Source organism: Camelus ferus, chromosome 18, assembly GCF_009834535.1.
Source record: "Camelus ferus isolate YT-003-E chromosome 18, BCGSAC_Cfer_1.0, whole genome shotgun sequence".
In the NCBI taxonomy this organism is placed as follows: domain Eukaryota; kingdom Metazoa; phylum Chordata; class Mammalia; order Artiodactyla; family Camelidae; genus Camelus; species Camelus ferus.
The window spans coordinates 37446792-37466966 of record NC_045713.1 but is presented as its reverse complement, the minus strand read 5'-3'; the positions used below and the strand labels follow the sequence as shown (position 1 = coordinate 37466966).

General features: G+C 48.7%; 1 pseudogene; it reads left to right on the top strand.

The window, feature by feature from the left end:
* The first annotated feature begins 12186 nt into the window (after positions 1–12186).
* On the top strand, positions 12187–17316 carry LOC116657433 (annotated as a pseudogene).
* The last annotated feature ends 2859 nt before the right edge of the window (positions 17317–20175 follow it).

The following is a 20175-nucleotide window of genomic DNA, read 5'->3' as shown; positions in this document are numbered from 1 at the left end:
CCCTGAGCCAACATCTCCCCAAGTCTGAATCATCTCTCCAAGCCCGCATCTTTCCAGACCCACATTTTTCCAAGCCCACACCAGCTCTCCAAGTCCACGTCATCTCCCTGAACCTGTGTTGTGTCCCTGAGCAGGCGTCATGTCCCAGAGCCCATGTCGTGTCAGTCAGTCCACATCATGTCCACAAGCCCGAAAAATGTCTGCGAGCCCACGTATCTACTGAGCCTGTGTCATGTCCCCAAGCCCACATCATCTCCCCAAGACCACATCTCCCAAAAGGCACATCGTTTCCCCAAACCTGCATCATTTCCCAAGTACGCATCATCTAGCTGAGCCCGCATCATGTTCCCAAGTCGGTGCAGTATCTGCGAGCCTGCATCATTTAAGCATACCCGTGTCATCTCCCAGAGCTGCATTATCTCCCCAAGCCCACATTATCTCCCCAAGCAAACAACTCCCCAAGCCAAATATTCTCCCCAAGCACACATAATCTACCCAACCCGCGTCAACTCCCGAAGCCCAATCATCTCCCCACACCCACATCATCTCCGCAAGACTGCATCATCTCACCAAGCCTGCATCATCTCCACAAGCCTGAATCATCTCCCCAAGCCCACACTATCTGCAAGCCCACACTATCTGCGCAAGACCGCATCATCTCCCCAAGACTGCATTATCTCCCTAAGCAAACATCTTCCCAAGCCCACATAGTCTCCGAAGCCCACATCATTTCCCCAAGCCCAATCATCTCCCCAAGCACACATCATCTTCCCAAGTCCGCATCATCTCCACAAGCCCAATCATCTCCCCCCAAAACACATCATTTCCACTAGCCCGCATCATATCCCCGAGCCTGCATCATCTCCCCAAGCCCGCATCATCTCCCCAAGCACAATCATCTCCCCAAGCCCACGTCATCTCCCAAAGCCTGCGTCATCTCCCTAAGCCCACAGCATATCTGCAAGACTGCTTCATCACCCCAAGGCCGAGTCATCTCCCACAGTAAAATCATCTCCCCAAGCCCACATATCTCCCACCCACATCTCCCCAAGCCCACATCATCTCCCTAAGTCCGCAACATCTCCCCAAGCCCAATCATCTCCTGAAGACCAATCATATCCCCAAGCCCGCATCATCTCCCTAAGCCTGATCATCTCCCCAAGCCTGATCATCTCCCCAATTCCGCATCATCTCCCCAAAGAAGCATCATCTCAACAAGCCCACATCATCTCCCCAAGCCCGCATCATCTGCCCAAGCCCGCATCATCTCCCTAACTCCAATCATCTCCCCAAGCCACATCATGTCCGTTAGCCCAATCATCTCCCCAAGCCCGCATCAACTCCCCGAGCCCACATCATCTTTCCAGGCCCATATGTCCCCAAGTCGACCTCATCACGCTTAGCCCACATCATGTCCCCAAGCACAAATCATCTCCCACATCCCGCACGATATCCTAAGCCCACGTCGTCTACCACAGCCTGCATCATCTCCCTGAGCCCACAGCATATCTGCTAGACTGCTTCGTCACCCCAAGCCCGAGTCATCTCCCACAGTCCTATCATCTCCCCAAGCCCACAAAATGTCTCCCACCCACATCTCCACAAGCCAGCATCATCACCCCAAGCCCGATGATCTCCCCCAGCCCGCATAGTCTCGCAAAGCACACATCATCTCCCCAAGCACACATCATCTCCCCAAGCCCAGTCATCTCCCCAAGCCCACATCATCTCCCCAGCCCGCATCAACTCCCTAAACCCAATCATCTCCTGAAGCCCACATCATTTCCCAAGCCCGCATCATCTAGCCGAGCCTGTGTCATGTCCCCAAGCCGGCATAATATCTGCAAGCCCGCATCATTTACACAGGCCCACATCATCTCCCCAAGCCAACATGATCTCCCCAAGCCCACATCATCTCCCAAAGCCTGCATCATCTCCCTGAGCCCACAGCATATCTGCAAGACCGCTTCATCACCCCAAGCCCGAGTCATCTCCCACAGTAAAATCATCTCCCCAAGCCCACATCATGTCTCCCACCCACATCTCCCCAAGCCCGCATCATCTCCCCAAGCCCGCATCATGTCCCCAAGCCCACATCATCTCCCCAAGCCTACATCTCCCAAAAGGCACATCATTTCCCCAAGCCTGCATCATTTCCCAAACCCGCATCAATCTAGCCGAGCCCACATTATGTTCCCAAGTCGGCGTAGTATCTGCAAGCTTGCATCAGTTACGCATGCCCATGTCATCTCCCATAGTCAAATGATCTCCCCAAGCCCGCATCATCTCCCCAAGCGCAATCATCTCCCCAAGCCCACATCATATTCCCAAGCCCACATTATCTCCCCAAGCAAACTTCTCCCCAAGCCCACATACTCTCCAAAGCCCGCATCATCTCCCCAAGCCCGCATCAACTCCCCACGCCTGCAGCATGTTTCCAGCCCCACATGTCCCCAAGCCGACCTCAACACCCTAAGCCAGCATCATGTCCCCAAGCACAAATCATCTCCCCAAGCCTGCATGATCTCCCACACCCTCGTCATCTCCCAAAGCCTGCATCATCTCCCTGAGTCCACAGCATATCTGCAAGACTGCTTCATGACCCCAAGCCCGAGTCATCTCCCACAGTCCAATCATGTGCCCAAGCCCGCATCATCTCCCCAAGCCCGCATCGACTCCCCGAGCCCGCAATACGTTTCCAGCCCCACATGTCCCCAAGCCGACCTCAACACCGTAAGCCCGCATCATGTCCCCAAGCACAAATCATCTCCCCAAGCCCGCATGATCTCCCACGCCCTCGTCATCTCCCAAAGCCTGCATCATCTCCCTGAGTCCACAGCATATCTGCAAGACCGCTTCATGACCCCAAGCCCGAGTCATCTCCCACAGTCCAATCATCTGCCCAAGCCCACATCATCTCCCCCAAGCCCGCATCATCTCCCTAAGCCCAATCATCTCCCCAAACCCGCATCATCTCCCTAAGACCAATCATCTCCCCAAGCCCGCATCATCTCCCCAAGCCCAATCATCTCCCTAAGCCAAATCTCCCGAAAGGCACATTGTTACCTCAAGCCCGCAGAATTTCCCAAGCCCCCATCATCTAGCTGAGCTTGTATCATATCCTCAAGCTGGCGTAATATTTGCAAGCCCGCGTCATTTACACAGGCCCGCGTCTTCTCCCCAAGCCAACATGATCTCCCAAGCTCACATCATCTCCCTGAGCCTGCATTGACTCCCCAAGCCTACATCATGTTACCAGGAACACATGTCTCCAACCCGACCTGACCACCCAGAGCCTGCATCATGTCCCCAAGCACAAAAAATCTCCCCAAGCCCACGTCATCTCCCAAAGCCTGCATCATCTCCCTGAGCCCACAGCATATCTGCAAGACCGCTTCATCACCCCAAGCCCGAGTCATCTCCCACAGTAAAATCATCTCCCCAAGCCCACATCATGTCTCCCATCCACATCTCCCCAAGCCCGCATCATCTCCCCAAGCCCGCATCATGTCCCCAAGCCCACATCATCTCCCCAAGCCTACATCTCCCAAAAGGCACATCATCTCCCCAAGCCCGCATCATCTGCCCAAGCCCGCATCATCTCCCTAAGCCCAATCATCTCCCCAAGCCCGCATCATCTCCCCAACTCCAATTATCTCCCCAAGCCGCATCATCCGTTAGCCCAATCATCTCCCCAAGCCCACATCATCCCTCCAAGCCCACATCTTCCAAAAGGCACATCATTTTCCCAAGCCTGCATCATTTGCCAAGCCCGCATCATCTAGCTGAGCCCGCATCATCTTCCCAAGTTGGCATAGTATCTATGAGCCTGCAGTGTTTACGCACGCCCGTGTCATCTCCCGGAGCCGCATCATCTCCCCACGCAAACTTCTCCCCAAGCCCACATAGTCTCCCGAAGCCCACATAATCTCCCCAAGCACAAATCATCTCCCCCAGCCCGCATGATCTCCCAAGCACACACCGTCTACCAAAGCCTGCATCATCTCGCTGAGCCCACAGCATATCTGCAAGACTGCTTCATCACCCCAAGCCGGAGTCACCTCCCACAGTCCAATCATTTCCCTAAGCCCACATCATGTCTCCAACCGACATCTCCCCAAGCCCGCAAATCTACCCAAGCCCACATCATCTCCCCAAGCCCAATCTTCTCCACAAGGCCACATCATCTCACCAAGCCCGCATCATCTGTCCGAGCCCGCATCACCTCCATTAGCCCAATCATCTCCCCAAGCCCGCATCATCTCCCCAAGCCGCATCATCTCCCTAAGCCCAATCATCTCCCCAAGCCCACATATCTCCCCAAGTCCACATCATATCCCAAAGCCGACATCATCTCCCCATGCCCTGCATCATCTCCCTAAGCCCATTCATCTCCCCAAGCCCACATCATGTCCCCAAGCCCAATCATCTCCCCAAGAACAATCATCTCCCCAAGCCTGCATCATCTCCCTAAGCCCAATCATCTCCTGAAGCTCGCATCATCTCCCCCATACAAAATCTCCCAAAAGGGCACATTATCTCCCCAAGCACGGATCATTTCCCAAGCCCCGCATCATCTAGCCAAGCCCACGTCATCTCCCTGAACCCGTATTGTGTCCCTGACCCAGTGTCATGTCCTCGAGCCCACGTCATATCAGTGAGCCCAATTCATGTCTGCGAGCATGAAAAAATGTCTGCAAGCCCAAGTCATCTCCCTGAGCCGGTGTCATGTACTTGAGTCCGCGGCATGTCCCCGAGCAAACACCATATCAGGGAGCCCACATCATCTCCACGAGTCCAGGTCATCTCCCTGATCCCGTGTCATCTCCCCAAGCCAACATCTCCCCAAGCCAACATCATCTCCCCAAGTCTGACTCATCTCTCCAAGCCCACATCTTTCCAAACCCACATCTTCCCAAGCCCACATCAGCTCTCCAAGTCCATGTCATCTCCCTGAACCTCTGTTGTGTCTCTGAGCCGGCGTCATGTCCCAGAGCCCTTGTCGTGTCAGTCAGCCCACATCATGTCCACAAGCCCGAAAAATGTCTGCGAGCCTGCATCATCTTCCCGAGCCTGTGTCATGTCCCCAAGCCCACATCTCCTCAAGCCCGCATCATCTCCCCAAGCCAACGTGATCTCCCCAACCTCACATCATCTCCCCAAGCCAACATTGTCTCCCCAAGCCTGCAACATCTCCCCAAGCCCACATCGACTTGCCGAGCCCACATCATGTTTCCAGGTCCACATGTCCCTAAGCCAACTTCACCTCCCTAAGCCCGCATCATGTCCCCAAGCATAAATCGTCTCCCTAAGCCCAATCATCTTCCCAAGACCGCATCATCTCCCCAAGGCCAATAATTTCCCCAAGCCCACATCATCTCCCCAAGCCTGCATCGTCTCCCCAAGCCCGCATTTTTTCCCCAAGCCAATCATCTCCCCAAGCCCGCATAATTTCCCAAGCCCCCGTCATCTAGCCGAGCCTGTATCATGTTCCCAAGCCGGCGTAGTATCTGCAAGCCCGCATCATTTGCACAGGCCCGCATCATCTCCCCAAGCCAACATGATCTCCCAAGCTCACATCATCTCCCCGAGCCCACATAGTCTCCCCAAGCCCACATAATGTCTCCCACCCACATCTCCCCAAGCCTGCATCATCTCCCGAAGACCAAAAGAGGACACAGGCTGAAAGAGGACGTGAAAATTGTCCAAACAGACAGAGCTGGTAAAGGGTAGAGATGGTCCTCCTACCTTGGCTCAGAGGTGAAGCATGATATAAGAGCAGAGTTACCCCTGACTCTACTGGCTGTTATGTTATTTCCTCAGCAAGAAAAACATCATTATCTGTCTTTCCTGTTCATCATAAAACTGAATAAAAACAACACCTCGTAGCGTGGCCATGATCACGTGACCAATTTACTGCCTCTCTGATGATTTTGATGACTAGGGAGTAACTGGCTTATAACACATCGTCCCTCCCCAAACCTTTGGCTAACGATAGGAATTTATTGCCATCAAGTCTTTACGGTCAGTGCAAGGTTCTAGTTTACTTACTTGGGCTCTGGCTTACTGTGCTGCAGTGGGCGATGTGCGTTTCCCCTCCTTGGATCGGAGATTAAGTATGAGCTGAGGGAAGGCCACTAAGCGTAAGGAGGCCTCAGGGACAGGGCAGAAGCATCGACATCATCCCTTCCTTCAGGGAACATCCATGGTAGCTGGACCCAGGGGCGCTTGAAAGAAACAAGACAATAAGAAATTAACTGCTGAATTGTGAAGAATAGACTAGATTTGCAAAGTGTAGGAGTCTGAACAGAAATGAACTGCCTGGTGGAGGGTCACAAGTCCAGGAGACGCCAAAAGTTGGTATTTCCCTTCACGAACTCACCACTGGAAGGTGGCCTTTAGCTGATGATCCCAAATCTGGTGTGAATTAGACATTGAATAGTGAGCAGCTTCTGGATGACAGGTATTAAGTGAGCAGAACTCTCCAAATACCAACCTGTAAACCAGAATGAAATGTGTTAAATTTAAATGAAAAATGTAATTGTCCAAGGTTCTGATCTGACAAAGAGGCAAATAAATAACAATTGGCGGTTTTGTATGTGGTGCATGTGATGTGGGGACCAGTGCGTCATCACAAAGTGGCTGATAAATGAAGGCTAGTCTCACAACGTGTAGAGAAGTGAGGCGTCGCAGGAGGCGGAGAAAGATTGTGGAGTCCCGGTGGCGGCTGGAATCCTCTGGGTTATGTTAATGAGGGCCTGAAATCATGGGGTTTCAGTATGAAGAGAGGAAATAGACTGACATCTTTGGAAATGAACAACAATATTTGCACTCACAACTTATGGGCCAGGCTGGGTGTGATAAGGGAGGACTAGTCAGAGACCACTTCATAACTCATTAATCTCCTGTTTAACAAAGCAGGTGGGGAGAGCTAGAAAGCCTTAGCTACAGTTCTGCTCGTTACTTCCTTGAGAGAGGTAAAATGTTTAGTCAAAGAGAATGATTGATAGTAAAAATAAGGCTGGAGATTTACTGGAGAATATGCGAATACTGCTTTACAGTCCTTTATTCAGTCCAGTGACCACTCCTGAGGCTGAGATATATAAGTATGTCTCCTAACTTGGAGACAGATTTCAAAATGAAATAGTGAGATTCCTTAACCACAGAATTCAAACACAGCGAGTTGCATAACCAGTATTAAGCTAGTGTGCCAAGTGTCTACGGCAGATCAGAGTGCTCACTGTGGTAACGGTTAGCATGTGAGAAAATGAAGGATGATTCACATCATAATGAATTTCTAAAAAAATAGCGTCTAATTTATTACTCTGAAGAATTCAAAGTCCAGTGTCTTCATTTTTTAAAAGCCACTCGCAGTTATTTTTGAGAAAGTCAGTCATGCTTGTAGTAATGTGAATAGCCAGAATCAGAGAAAGAAGAGGAAAAAACTTTCAAGAGTATAAATATTAGTTATATAGGATTATTGCAAGACCACATGTAGAATCATGACTATTTGGTTACTTACTCTGTCTGCATATATTTGTATAGAAATATGTATGTTAGCATATATGTATCTGTAAACTCACTCACCCAGTTATCCACCCACCCACCTACCCATCCATCCATCCATCCACCCACCCATCCGTCCACCCACTTACCCATCCACCCACCCACCCATCATCCATCCACCCGCCCACCCATTCAGCCATCCATCACTCAACAGTCATTTAGTCCTTACTATGCATGAACTAAATGCCATGGGAAATAGTGGGAATAAAAAGATTATTAGATGGAGCCCTGGCCTCCATAAAGCACTGAATAGTAAGGGGGTAGGCATGCAAAAGATATAACTGAAAATTGTAATGGGTGTGGTGCAGACATGCTGGAAAAGCTTGTGCCTTTTTGCCTGTGGGACTCACAGACAGTCTGAGAAGATCCTATTCAGCTGGAATCTGCAGGATACGTGGAGTTGTGCCAAGTGAAGTGGTGGAGCAAATACTTCTGGCAACATGGAGGCAGCATCAATCAACTTTTAAATCACTGAGCGCAGGACCCATTGTTTTAGAGGAGTCATTAGGCAGGTTTTAAGTGTATCCAGTGAAACGTTCCACCACATGTGCTTGGAACCCGTTAGTCATAACTTGGAGATATAAAATGCGTTCTTGGCCTATGACAGGAATATTATTGCTGGATTGCTGCTCTGAAAGAGGTGACCATATTCGCTATCTGGTGAAATGTGCAGTCTCTCCCGGGTTAGGTCCACAGACGACTTAAGCCCTGAGTAGCCCACAATTACTCAGGTGCCCAAAGGCCCACAGGCGGACTGGAAAGTTGTCCGTGTCATGATATCCCTACAGTTTGCAGAGGGTGGGGGCAGGGAGAGGATGCACATAGCCTTCAACTCTCACTTTCTCGTGTAGTTTGAAGGACTTCAGTTCTCATGTCAACCCAATGGAATGAATGGGTCAGTGTTCCTGCCTTAGTGTCACATACCAGAGGCCAGGGACTTGGAGACTGAAAAAAAAAAAAAAAAGGAAAAAAGAATAGAAATGCAGCCCCTGCCTACCAAGAGCTTATGTTCTAAGCTCGTGTCTTATGCTAATACAGTATTACAAAGACATTTCATGGGTAATTTCTTTATATTTTAAATTCTAAATAAATGAAAATATCAACAGCTGTCATTGAAACCAGGGAACATAAATTGCTCTAAGTGCCTACTTGTCAGACATCAGTTTTGCCTATATGTGGGGTGATTACCACAGCTTTTCAGATAAGTTTCTGAACTATCTGAAACTATTCTATTTGGTTCTATTAAATTTCCAAAGTCATATGAATAGGAGGTTTTTCACACTAGCACAGGATCTGGTCCTTACCTAATTTATATGATTTTCTTCTTTAAGATGAATACAATTAAGAAGTGAAATGCATGATTGATTCTTGACATTTTCAGAGAGGAAACTGAGGCTTACTGGAATAAGTAGGTAGATAAAAATCTCTGAATATATGCATGGAAGTCGGGGTGAGTGGAGGGATAAATTGGGAGTTTGGGATTTGCAGATACACACTACTGTAAGTAAAATAGGTAAACAAGTTTATACTGTATAGCACAGGGAACTACATTCAATATCTGTAATAACCCATAATGAAAAAGAATATGAAAAGGAATACATGTATATGTATAAATGAATCACTATGCTGTATGCTGGAAATTAATATATCCCTGTAAATCAACTATATTTCAATAAAAAAGAAAACCAAAGAAATTAAGGGGGAAAAAAGCTATTCTGCCCCTTCTGTCACAGGGTGAGAAATCTAAGAGAAAACATTGGAGCAAAAGAGGAAACGGGTGGGGAGGGTATAGCTCACTGGTAGACTGTGTGCCTAGCATGCACGAGGTCCAGGGCTCAGTCCCCAATACCTCCATTAAATAAATAAGTAAATAAATAAACTAGTGACCTCCCCCTTCAAAAAATAAATAAAATAAAAACAGAATAAATCTATAAAAAACTTTTAAAAAAGCATGCAAACTAACAAAAAATAAAGTTAAAACTAAAACAATTTTTAAAAAGAAATGCAGAACCACAGTGAATGATACATTTGAAACTGCTGAGAAGGGCAGAGTCTTCTGGGAGCCCAGGAACCTCCTAAGGGCTTGGGTAGGAGTCCTGGTCATTGGAGCCCCTGGAGGGGGTCATTTTACCAGGATGAGGAAAGAAATACAGAGCAAGGGGAACATTTTAAAAGTGAGATGAGGAGAAGACAACAAACGGGGGACCTCAGCCGCCCGGCCTCAGGAGTGGTGCCCAGGGCGGTGGGTGCAGCCACATGGGTGAGGAGCCCAGGATTTCTTTCCCTTTTCATGCTGCAAAATATGAAGTCATCAACTTTGCAGGACTTACCAGACTGACCCAACCACCCAGCAATCTGAAATGTTTCCTTGAATCTGAAGATTTCTGTTTAGTTTCCTGAGAAATGACAGTCTTCTCTGGTTTTTTTTTATTATTATTATTATTACTTTTTTTTTTTTTGCCTTTGGCCTCATTCTGTAATCAGGTTGTGAAGAAGGGATCATCCCACAGATCCCATAAATCTTTAGTCACTGGAAATAAAAGTGGTGACCCTGGAAAAATTCAAAGATCGATGGTTTCAAAATTGCTAAGTAAACTTAAAAAAAGTTTATCCCATCTTTACGTAATTGAGTTTCTGGAGTTTACATTTTAAAAAGTGTTTTTATGGTATTCCAAGAGATTAATTATGTAGATTGATACCAAACATCCTTAAAGTAAATACACGTGTACTTTTATTTCACTTCAGAAAAAGGAAAGTGGTATAAGCAGAATTTTAACTATCCTACCTATACAGTAAATATTTATACCCTAAATACACACAGGTATATATGTGTATTCACATGTGTGTGGGGGCATATGCACACACATATATGCATGTTTCTATATAGTAATCACTGAGGAAAAGACAGAAAAAGCAAACAAGATCACAGTAAAATTCCATTTCTATGAGTTCAACAACAAAGGTGAGTGAAAAACTAGAAAGTCTAGAAAATGGATAGAATTTTCGTTAAATAAAAAGAAGGATAGAATTTTCATTAGATGATAAAAACTTCCATTAATTAAGCATCTTCTTTATGCCTGATTCCATCCTACTGTCACTTCCTGGAGCCCCTCTGACTGGTGTATCTGATGCGGGATGAGAATATATTTCTTAGCAGAAGAGTCAGGGTGGGGAGCTCAGCGGTAAAGCGTGTGCTCAGCGGGCTCAAGGTCCTGGGCATGATCCCTGGGTTCAACCCCCGGTACCTCCATCAAGTAAATAAAGAGGCAGGTGACATGCATGGCAAATGAGTTCCAGAATGTGCTTTTGTTGTCCAAGGAATGACTTGGCTACACGGCATGTGAGAGAGAGAAAGGGTTTGGTCCTGATGGCCCACACTGCTGTCTGCAGAGCTATGGGTCTGTCTCCACGTTTACCCGTCGGCACTTGGGAGAGCTTTGTGAAAGGAGCACAGTTAGGCGGAGGGGAGGGGGCTTCGCCTCCCCTGGGGGGCTTGCAGCTTCTCCCAGCCTGGGGCAGCCTGGTCAGAGGCGTGTGAGGGGGCTCCATTGGTCCATTTGCTCCCCTCCCATGACTGTGTGTTTTCCCTGGCTTCATGACACACTGGTATTTACTGCTTGGTTTCCGTGGACACCTCCTGTAGAAAATGATGGTATTTGCTGTTAACAGTGCCCCACAAACCTTGGAAAACAATAAAATTTTCTGGAAAATGTGGTAGTAGGTGCGTTCTAGTTATCTGTTCTGCGTTGAAGCTGTTTTTTGTTGTTTGTTTATTTTTTTCTACATGACTGTACACATCATAGGAAATATGATTTGGTTCTTAAACCAGAAAAAAAAAAAGCTAAGATTAAAAAAAAAACCTTCTGGACGATGTAGTTCAGGACTTCATTTTGCCAAAGAAGAACCTGACGTCTCGGGCTGTTTTATATTGAACAGCTTTACCCTTAAAATAAGCAGCGCACCAGTCAGGATTGAAGGGCCCTGCCCACTGTCTGTGTCTGGCAAAGTACCAGCCCACGGGTCTGTTCTTACTGATTCTGAGTAATAACTTTGAATCATGAATGATGCTGGATGAAGTGGGGAGGCTCCTTCTCTGACCCCCAGAACAGAGCAAACCCTTGTTCTCTGTGACAGGGAGGGGGAGTGGGGCTTCAGCCTCTAAGCAGGACTTAGGGAGAGGCCAGAGGTGGACCCCGGAGGAGTTTCCAAGACTCCACCTCTGTATTCACAGTGTCTCCACTTTGCCATCCCCTCCACCCTGGGGAGAAGCTCAGAGTCTGGGCTGGCGTGACCAATGGGCTAGAGGGGACCTGCTCCAAAGACATCTGTGGGTTTCAGAGTGGGCGTTTCCCCAACACCAAATTCACCTCTGTGTACACAGGGCAGCACTCACCAGTGGCAGGGGAGCAACTGCCAGGTGCTAGTAAGAGTAGCCACCCCGAGGGCGGGGCAGGGCCAGCCAGCTCTGGGAGGTAGGCGGGGCTCTAGTCCAAGTGGGACAAAGGGACTGTGTCCCCCTCACTGACCAACCAGTCAAGCTCTGCCTTGAGAGCTGGACGCTGATTGTCCGGGAAGGCCAGAGAGAAGAGGGCCTCCAGGCTCGTGCACAGAGCTGTACACATGACGCTGGCCAGCCCCCTTCTGCAGGACGCCTTCCTCGTAGCAGTGTCAGAGCGAGCGGCCCAGTTTGCCGTAATTCGCGGCGGGCCGGTTCTTCTGGACGCCCCAGAGCCTGGCGACCTCCTCAGGCTCAGTTAGTTTGAGCCCCACCCCCTGCCGGTCCCGGGAATGGAGTGGGCATCCGTCGGGATACGTGATTAACATGCAGAAATCAGTTACATGTCTCTACACTAACGATGAAGTATCAGGAAAGGAAAGGAAGGGAAAGAAACAATAGCTTTTAAAATCGCATCCAACAACTGTCGGCGGTGCCCGGAAAACAAGCCAGTACGCAGGGTACCCGGGGCTGCTGCTGCCTTGCTCTGGCCCTGCCGCCCGGCACCCAACCTCCGGCCCTCAGTGAGTCGGTGCGACAGCCGGGCCCGGGGCGTGCTTGGGACCCCCAAGGCTCCAGCACAGACACCTGGGCCTCAGAAATGGGAGCTTGCGCAAAGCGCTGATGGTCCCACAGGGGAAGCTCATGGATGGGGCTCCCTGCCGCCCCTTGACTACGAAGAAGTGAGTCTCTTATAAGAAGCATATAGATAGATCTCATTTTCTTATCCAGTCAGCCACCCTATATCTTTTGATTGTAGCATTTAGTTAATTGACATTTAAAGTGATTATTGATTCCTGAGGTAAGCTTGCATTGCCATAAACTTCCCACTTAGGACTGATTTGCTGCATTCCATAGGTTTTTGGATCCTTGTGTTTTTGCTCTCATTTGTCTCAAGTATTTTTTAAAATTTCCTCTTTGATTTATTCAGTAATCCATTGGTTGTTTAGTAGTGTATTATTAAACCCCACGTGTTTGTGCTTTTCACATTTTTTTCCCCTTGCAATTGATTTCTAGCCTCATAGCATTGTGGTCAGAGTAGATGCTTGATTTGATTTCAGTTTTCTAAAATTCACCAAGGCTTGATTTGGGGGTCAAGCATGTGATCTATTTTGGAGAATGTGCCACGCGCATTTGAAAAGAATGTGTAATCTGCTGCTTTTGGATGGAATGCCCTACACATGGCAGTTAGGTCCATCTTATAATTTAAATAATTTTAAATACCTTGCATTTGTACTCTCCTCTCCTCACAATTACTATTTTAAATATATTTTACAGCTAATTGTTTTGTGTATTCCTTAACTGCTTATTGTGGATAGAGGTGATTTTACTACTTTTGTCTTTTAACCTCCATACTAGGTCTTTTAACCTTTCTAGTTTTACTACTAGGTCTTTCAGTCTCCCTCCTTTTGGGTCCATCTCCTAGAGTAATGAAAATAAAAATAAATACATGGAACCTAATAAACTGAAAGACTTTTGCACAGTAAAGGAAACCATGAACAAAATGAAAATCGCCCCAAGGGCCATTTGGAATTATGTCGGCAAACTCAGATCTTCTGTGTCTAAGGAGCTGGGCCTGATCTGCTTTCACCCTGCGACGGAGGAGGAGGTGGCCTCTGTCCCTCTCCTCCTGTCTTAGCAGCCGTGGCCACTTCAGCTGGCGTGGTCGCTAACAATAGCAGGCATGTCAAGGACCTCTACCCAATCCTGCTAAGCACCCTTTGACTCCATTCCATCCAAACTCTTGCCCTTTGAGGGACCAGGTCTTGAGTCACCATGTCCAATCAAAATCCTTGGGTTAGTAATCTGTCAACAAAATCAAATGTCCTTCAGATACTGGAGAATCGGACAGGAGACCTCAGACTGAAGAAGAAACAGACACTCCCATCTATCCCAAGGTGCCCAAGGCCCTGTTGTCTGAAAAGAAACTCCCCAAGTATCAGCTGTGCTCTGGGGACACGGCTGTCAGCACACCCTCGGGGTCTCCTCGCTCTTCCAGAAGTATTAGGTCTTCGGTGTTAAAACCACTGTTGTCCTTCAAGCCAGGAGCCACAAACTCCGTGACAGCATCACCTGCCTCAGCAAGAGTCACCTCAGTCACTTCCTCTGTCGCGTCCTCTACTTCAAAAACAGCGTCGCCCTTGGAACATATCCTGCAGACTCTCTGGGAAGAAGCTGTCAGGCCACCCCCACCCCCAGCAAGGAGGATGCAGAGTCCGCCCCGGCCTCCCACCAAGACTCCAGGGCCAAGGCCGACAGTGAGCTGCCACCCATCGTCCAGCAGTTTGGTCAGTTCTCAAAAGACAAGGTCTAGAGGAAGAGGAAGATGACAGACCATATGACCCTGAGGGAGGGTACGGTCCCGTGAGAGCCTTCCACACTCAGCTGGGTGACTGGGGGGCAAAGGCAGGACGCGGAAAAGGCCTCTGAGTTGGCAGAGCGGGAGGAGGTGGCCTATGACCCAGAGGACCAGACGATTTTAGCAGAAGCTGAAGTGACCATCCACGGTGTGCCCAACAGAATGTGTGCGGACAAGCACGGCTCGGGCATGGGGAAGCCCACCGGCTTCGCCACCAGCATTTCTGCCCTCTCCATGGCTGAGAAGCAGAAGATGACAGGGGAACTCAACAAGCAGGTCGAGGGGCAGAAGAGACAAGTGCAGGAGCAGGGGGCAGCTCTCAGTTAGCAGAGGGCCACTTCTCCCTGTCGGAGGCCCTCATGTCGTCACCCCCAAAGGCGTCGCTGCACTGGGCCCAGCTGTTTCCCCAGGAGCAGCAGCCTGTGGGCCGGCCGGCCGCGCCCCCTCCACCAGCCAGGGGCCGGCCCGACAACGCCCGGGCGCAGCAGTCAGGGCCCTCGGCAGGCCTGACGGTTGGCCCCGGAGAGCAGCGAGAGCAAGAGCGAAGCCGCCCCAGAGCCCCCCGCCACCCCGCCAGCCGGAGAAGGGCCCAGAGGGGCCGGGCTGGCCCAGGAGGAGCCAGAGTCAGCCCGTCCCCGGTGGGCTCCTGGCGGGGAGGCCCAGCCGCCCACGCGCGAGCGCTCAGACAGCCCGGGCCAGCAGCCAGCCCAGAGCGTGACGCCCGCCGCCGGCCTGCGAGGTGCTGCCGCGCACTCCCCGGAGCGCCTCCCTCCAGCCTCCCCCGCCCCCCCCACCCCCGCCGGGAAGGGATCAGGAAAGGCCCCTTGGCTCCTCTCAGTACAAGGATCCAAGAAACGCTGCTTGCTGCAAAAAGTGACCTCCCAGCAGCTGACACTGAGGGAGACAGAGAGCCACAACCCAGGCCTGGCGAGCAGGCCGGCGCGTTCCCCCCACCCGCCCAGACAGGAGGGCCGCCTCCGGCCCAGTTCCAGGGCCAACGGGACCCGCACCACGCGCCCTTTCAGGATGGCAGGCCTGTGCGGCTCCGGCTTCCCAGGACCACGAGGGCCAGCCCCTCCGTTTCCGGGAAGAGAATATAATTTCCAGTAAGGACGGGCCAAGAGGAGGGCCCCGCTGGCCACCTTCAGGCCACAAAAGGGGCCCATCCCTTCCTTGTTCTCTGGGTCACACGGGCCGCCTCCCTAAGCTGACACCAGGGGCCCCTCCCTCTCTCATCTTGCGTGCCCAGAGGAGCAGCACCACCAACACTGGAAGAACACAAACAGCCCCCCAGAGCGAGGAAAGGGAATTCCAAGACCCCCGTATAGCGAGGCCGAGGCCGCAGGCCCTCCTGCTCAGTTTGAAGGCCTGAAACAAGCCCAGGTGGTGGGAAACAGGGCTATGGCCTCTTTCCAGTTTGGACTCCAAAGAAGGCCTCTGCTGTCTCAGTTTAAAAGACCCCGGGGGAGGCCCTCCTCCCTCTCAGTTCGGAGGCCAGGGAGGACCATCCCCCTCCACTTTGTGGGCCCAAGAGGGCCACATTCGAGCCAGTTTGAAACTGCCCAGGGTCCCCACCCCAACTGGTTTGAAGGGTCTAGAGGCCAAGCACCAAATTTCATGCCGGTACCCAGGGGAATGCAGCCTCCTCAGTTTGAAAAGCAGAGTCAATTCACTGCTCAGATTTGCAAAACAGAGGGCACCGGCACCCCCTGCAGTTTCGGGGTCCACCCCTTTTCCTGAGAAGAGTGAGCCGGCGCCCCGGCATTTCCACATCCAGGGCCAACCCCCCCCCCCCGTCCCCGCCCCGCGTGAAGCCGGAGCCTGCTGGCTGCCGGAGCCACCCAGCCAAGCACCCCCCGCCCCCTCCGCCCCACCCCCGCCAGCGCAGGAAGAACAGGTGGGACGAGGCCGGGCCGCCCCCCGCCCTGCTCTCTGGAGGCCGAGGGGCAGTGGGCTCCCGCGACTTTCGCGAGGGCAAGGCCCACGAGTACCGGAACCAGGCATTCGAAGGGCGGCCAAGGGAGCGGCTCGAGGCCGGGCCCAAGGAGAAGCCCTTGGAGGAGCCTGAGGCACCGCCGCCGGACAGTCGTCGGGGCCCAGCCCTCGGGGACCGCAGGCAGGAGCGCGAGCTCGGGAATGCTGGGGGCGGGAGCGGGCGGAACCTGGAGCAGGAGCGGGACTGGGACCGCGGCCGCGAGTGGGACCGACACCGCGACAAGAATGCCGGCCGCGAGTGGGACTCGGGTCGCGAGCGGAGCTACAACCGAGACCGCGGCCGCGATTGGGACCGACACCGGGACAAGGATGCCGGCCGCGAGTGGGACTCGGGTCGCGAGCGGAGCTACAACCGAGACCGCGGCCGCGATTGGGACCGACACCGGGACAAGGATGCCGGCCGCGAGTGGGACTCGGGTCGCGAGCGGAGCTACAACCGAGACCGCGGCCGCGATTGGGACCGACACCGGGACAAGGATGCCGGCCGCGAGTGGGACTCGGGTCGCGAGCGGAGCTGCAACCGAGACCACGACCGCAGGCGCGACCGGGAGAGGTCCCGCAGCATGGACCGCGACCGCGACCGCGACCAGGCTTGTGAGCGGGAGCGCGGCGGCGAAGGGACCACAGCTGGAGCCAGCAGCGTCCCCCGGGACCTCAAGGCTGAGGCCTGGACGCCCAGACCTAGGGCCGTGGGCTCGAGATCAGGGCTCACAAGCGGGTTCAACAGGGGGTCTTTGAAAGAGCTCTGAACTCAGGCTGAATAGAATGTTCTGAACTCCAGAAATGACTGACTCATTTTGTGTATAATGGCTTCTCACAAAATTTCACACCTTTCCAATTCTGATGCTTTAAAAAAAACACACCAAGAACTCAACATTTCCATTAAAAATTACTGAAATGAGTTATCTACAAAAGCATATTGCTTTCTCAGATTCTAAAGTTATCTTTTCTAGTAACTTGACTCGGTAAATTGTTTACATTTTTTTTTAATTGCGTTATAGTCAGTTTACAATGAGTGTCAATTTCTGGTGTACAGCAGAATTCCTCAGCCATACATGAATATACATATATTCATTTTCCTACTCTTGACTTGTAAATTTTAAGGGAAGTTGAGCTTTTAGGACTTGAGCTTTAAGGGAACTCCCAGAGCCATACCTTTCCTGACGTCTTGCCCGTGTTTCTGTTTCCGGAGGCTTTGTCAGTCTCCTGGCTGTGAGAGAGCCATGTTGGGTGTTAGCTCATATCTGGGAGGTTGAGAAACGCAGAACTTACAGGTAAGTCTTTCTCTTGTCATAAAGAAATTTGAATTACAAATTCAGCCAGGGAACAAAACACGTTTCCGAGCAAAAGCTCAGTTTTTTTTAATTGAGTTATAGTTGGTTTACAATGCTGTGTCAATTTCTGGTGTGGAGCACAATTTTTCAGTCATACATGAACATACATATATTCATTTTCATATTCTTTTTCCCTGTGAGCTAACACAAGATCTTGTATATCATCTTACACATTTTTTCAAAAACATGATTAAAAGCAACATCTGAGTAGAAGTTGTTAAATTTTAAAAACAGTTTATTTTAAAAAGGTTTAAATTTTACCACCCTAAAGAGAAAATAAACCAATTAAGTGTACTTTAAAGGGGGAGGTGGGTTTCTTTGATCTGAATAATCAGGAAAGTATTGTTTGTTGAACTTTACCATCTGAGCATTTCTTTCTGTATCCCAGGTAAAGTGCACTAGCTCCAAACTGTTATCAGGTTATAAACTTGCCATCAAAATCGAACAATACTTGTATAAAGGACGAAATGGAAAATAGTGATATTGGCTCAAGAACTACAAACTAGAAAGCTTTTCGCTGTGAAATACAGTACACTGTATTTTCCGAGTACTTAAGTGTGAAGTAGAGAAAACCTAATTTATTTGACTGTACAAAGACACTTTGGTAATTTTTTTTTTATATTTTTATAAACTTACTTTTGCAAATGTAAAATTAGAGAATTTCATTTGTTCCTCAGAGTCTATTCCATTGTATATCACTACAGATTTTCACTTTCTGACACAAATGTTTTACGGTATAAGAACAGAGAGAACTTACCCATTTGGGATGATTGGTTATAGACCAGAGTCAGTAGGTTAAATTGCATTAAAGTGGTGTCAGGTCCCAACATGTGACGTGATGTGAAGGTTTTTTTAACATATAAAACAAACTTTTCTAATTTAAATATGACAAATGTAAAAATCATGTGTGTTTCTTTAGGTTTACCTGACAAATTTCTGTAAATTGTATTTTATATTGCAGAGTATTATATCACTGTACATTAAAACATGGACTTCAGAACTTTGTTCCTTGAAGTAGAATAAACATCTACAGAAGGAAAAAAAAAATAGAAAGACAACACAGGTTGGGAGAAAAATATTTGCAAATGATGCAACTGATAAGAGCTTAATCTTGAAAAATATACAACCAGCTCATGCAGCTTAATACCAAAAAACCCCAAACAACCCAATCAAAAAAATGGGCAGAAGACCTAAATAGACCTTCCTCCAAAGAAGGCATTTAGATGGCTAACAGGTACATGAAGAGATACTCAGTGATGCTAATTTTTACAGAAATGCCAGTTGAAACTACAATGAGGTATCACCTCACACCGGTCAGAATGGCCATCATTCAAAAATCTATAAATAAATGCTAGAGAGGGTATGAGGAAAATGGAACCCTCCTTCACTGTTGGTTCAATGTAAATTCGTGCAGCCACTATGAAGAACAGTATGGAGAATTAAAAAAAATAAAGCTAGAGTTATCATATGAGCCTGCAATCCCACTCCTGGGCATGTATCCAGAGAAAACTCTTATTTGAAAAAATAACGTGCACCCCATGGTCATTGCAGCACTATTTACAATAGCCAAGACATGGAAGTAAATGAAATGTTCATTGACAAATGAATGGATAAAGAAGATGTGGTCTATTTATACCATGGAATACTACTCAGCCATAAAGAAGAATGAAATAATGCCATTTGCAGCAACATGGATGGACTTATAGATTATCATATTAAGTGAACTAAGTCAGAGAAAGGTAAATGTCATATGATATCACTTAAATGTAGAATCTTGAAAAATGCTAATGAACTTACTAACAAAATATAAATAGACTCATAGACATAGAAAACAAACTTACAGTTACCAAAGGGGAAAGCAAGGGTGGGGGAAGGATAAATTAGGAGTTTGGGATTAACATATACACACTACTATATATTAAATCAATAAAAAACAAGGTTCTAGTATATGGCACAGGGAACTATATTCAATATTCTGTAATAACCTATAACAGAAAAGAATGTGAAAAAGCAAATGTATATATACCTATATATACGTAAACACATCTGAATCACTTTGCTGTATACCTGAAACTAACACATTATAAATTAACTAGACTTTAATAAGAATAAATTTAAACAAATTTAAAAATAATTATTATAGGTATGTACTTATGCCATTTATTTGTTTTAAGTTTGTTGTTGTATTTCTTTTTTTCCCCCCACTGAAGTGTTTTCCCAGGTATTTTTTTTTTCTGTTTTGTGTCTGAGTTCTTTTTAAAAAAATGTTTATTGAAGTATAATCAGTTACAATGTGTCAGTTTCTGGTGTACAGCACAACGTCCCAGCCATGGATAGACATACATATGTTCATTTACATATTATTTTTCATTGATGGTTATTAGAAGATACCGAATATAGTTCCCTGTGCTATACAAATAATTGTT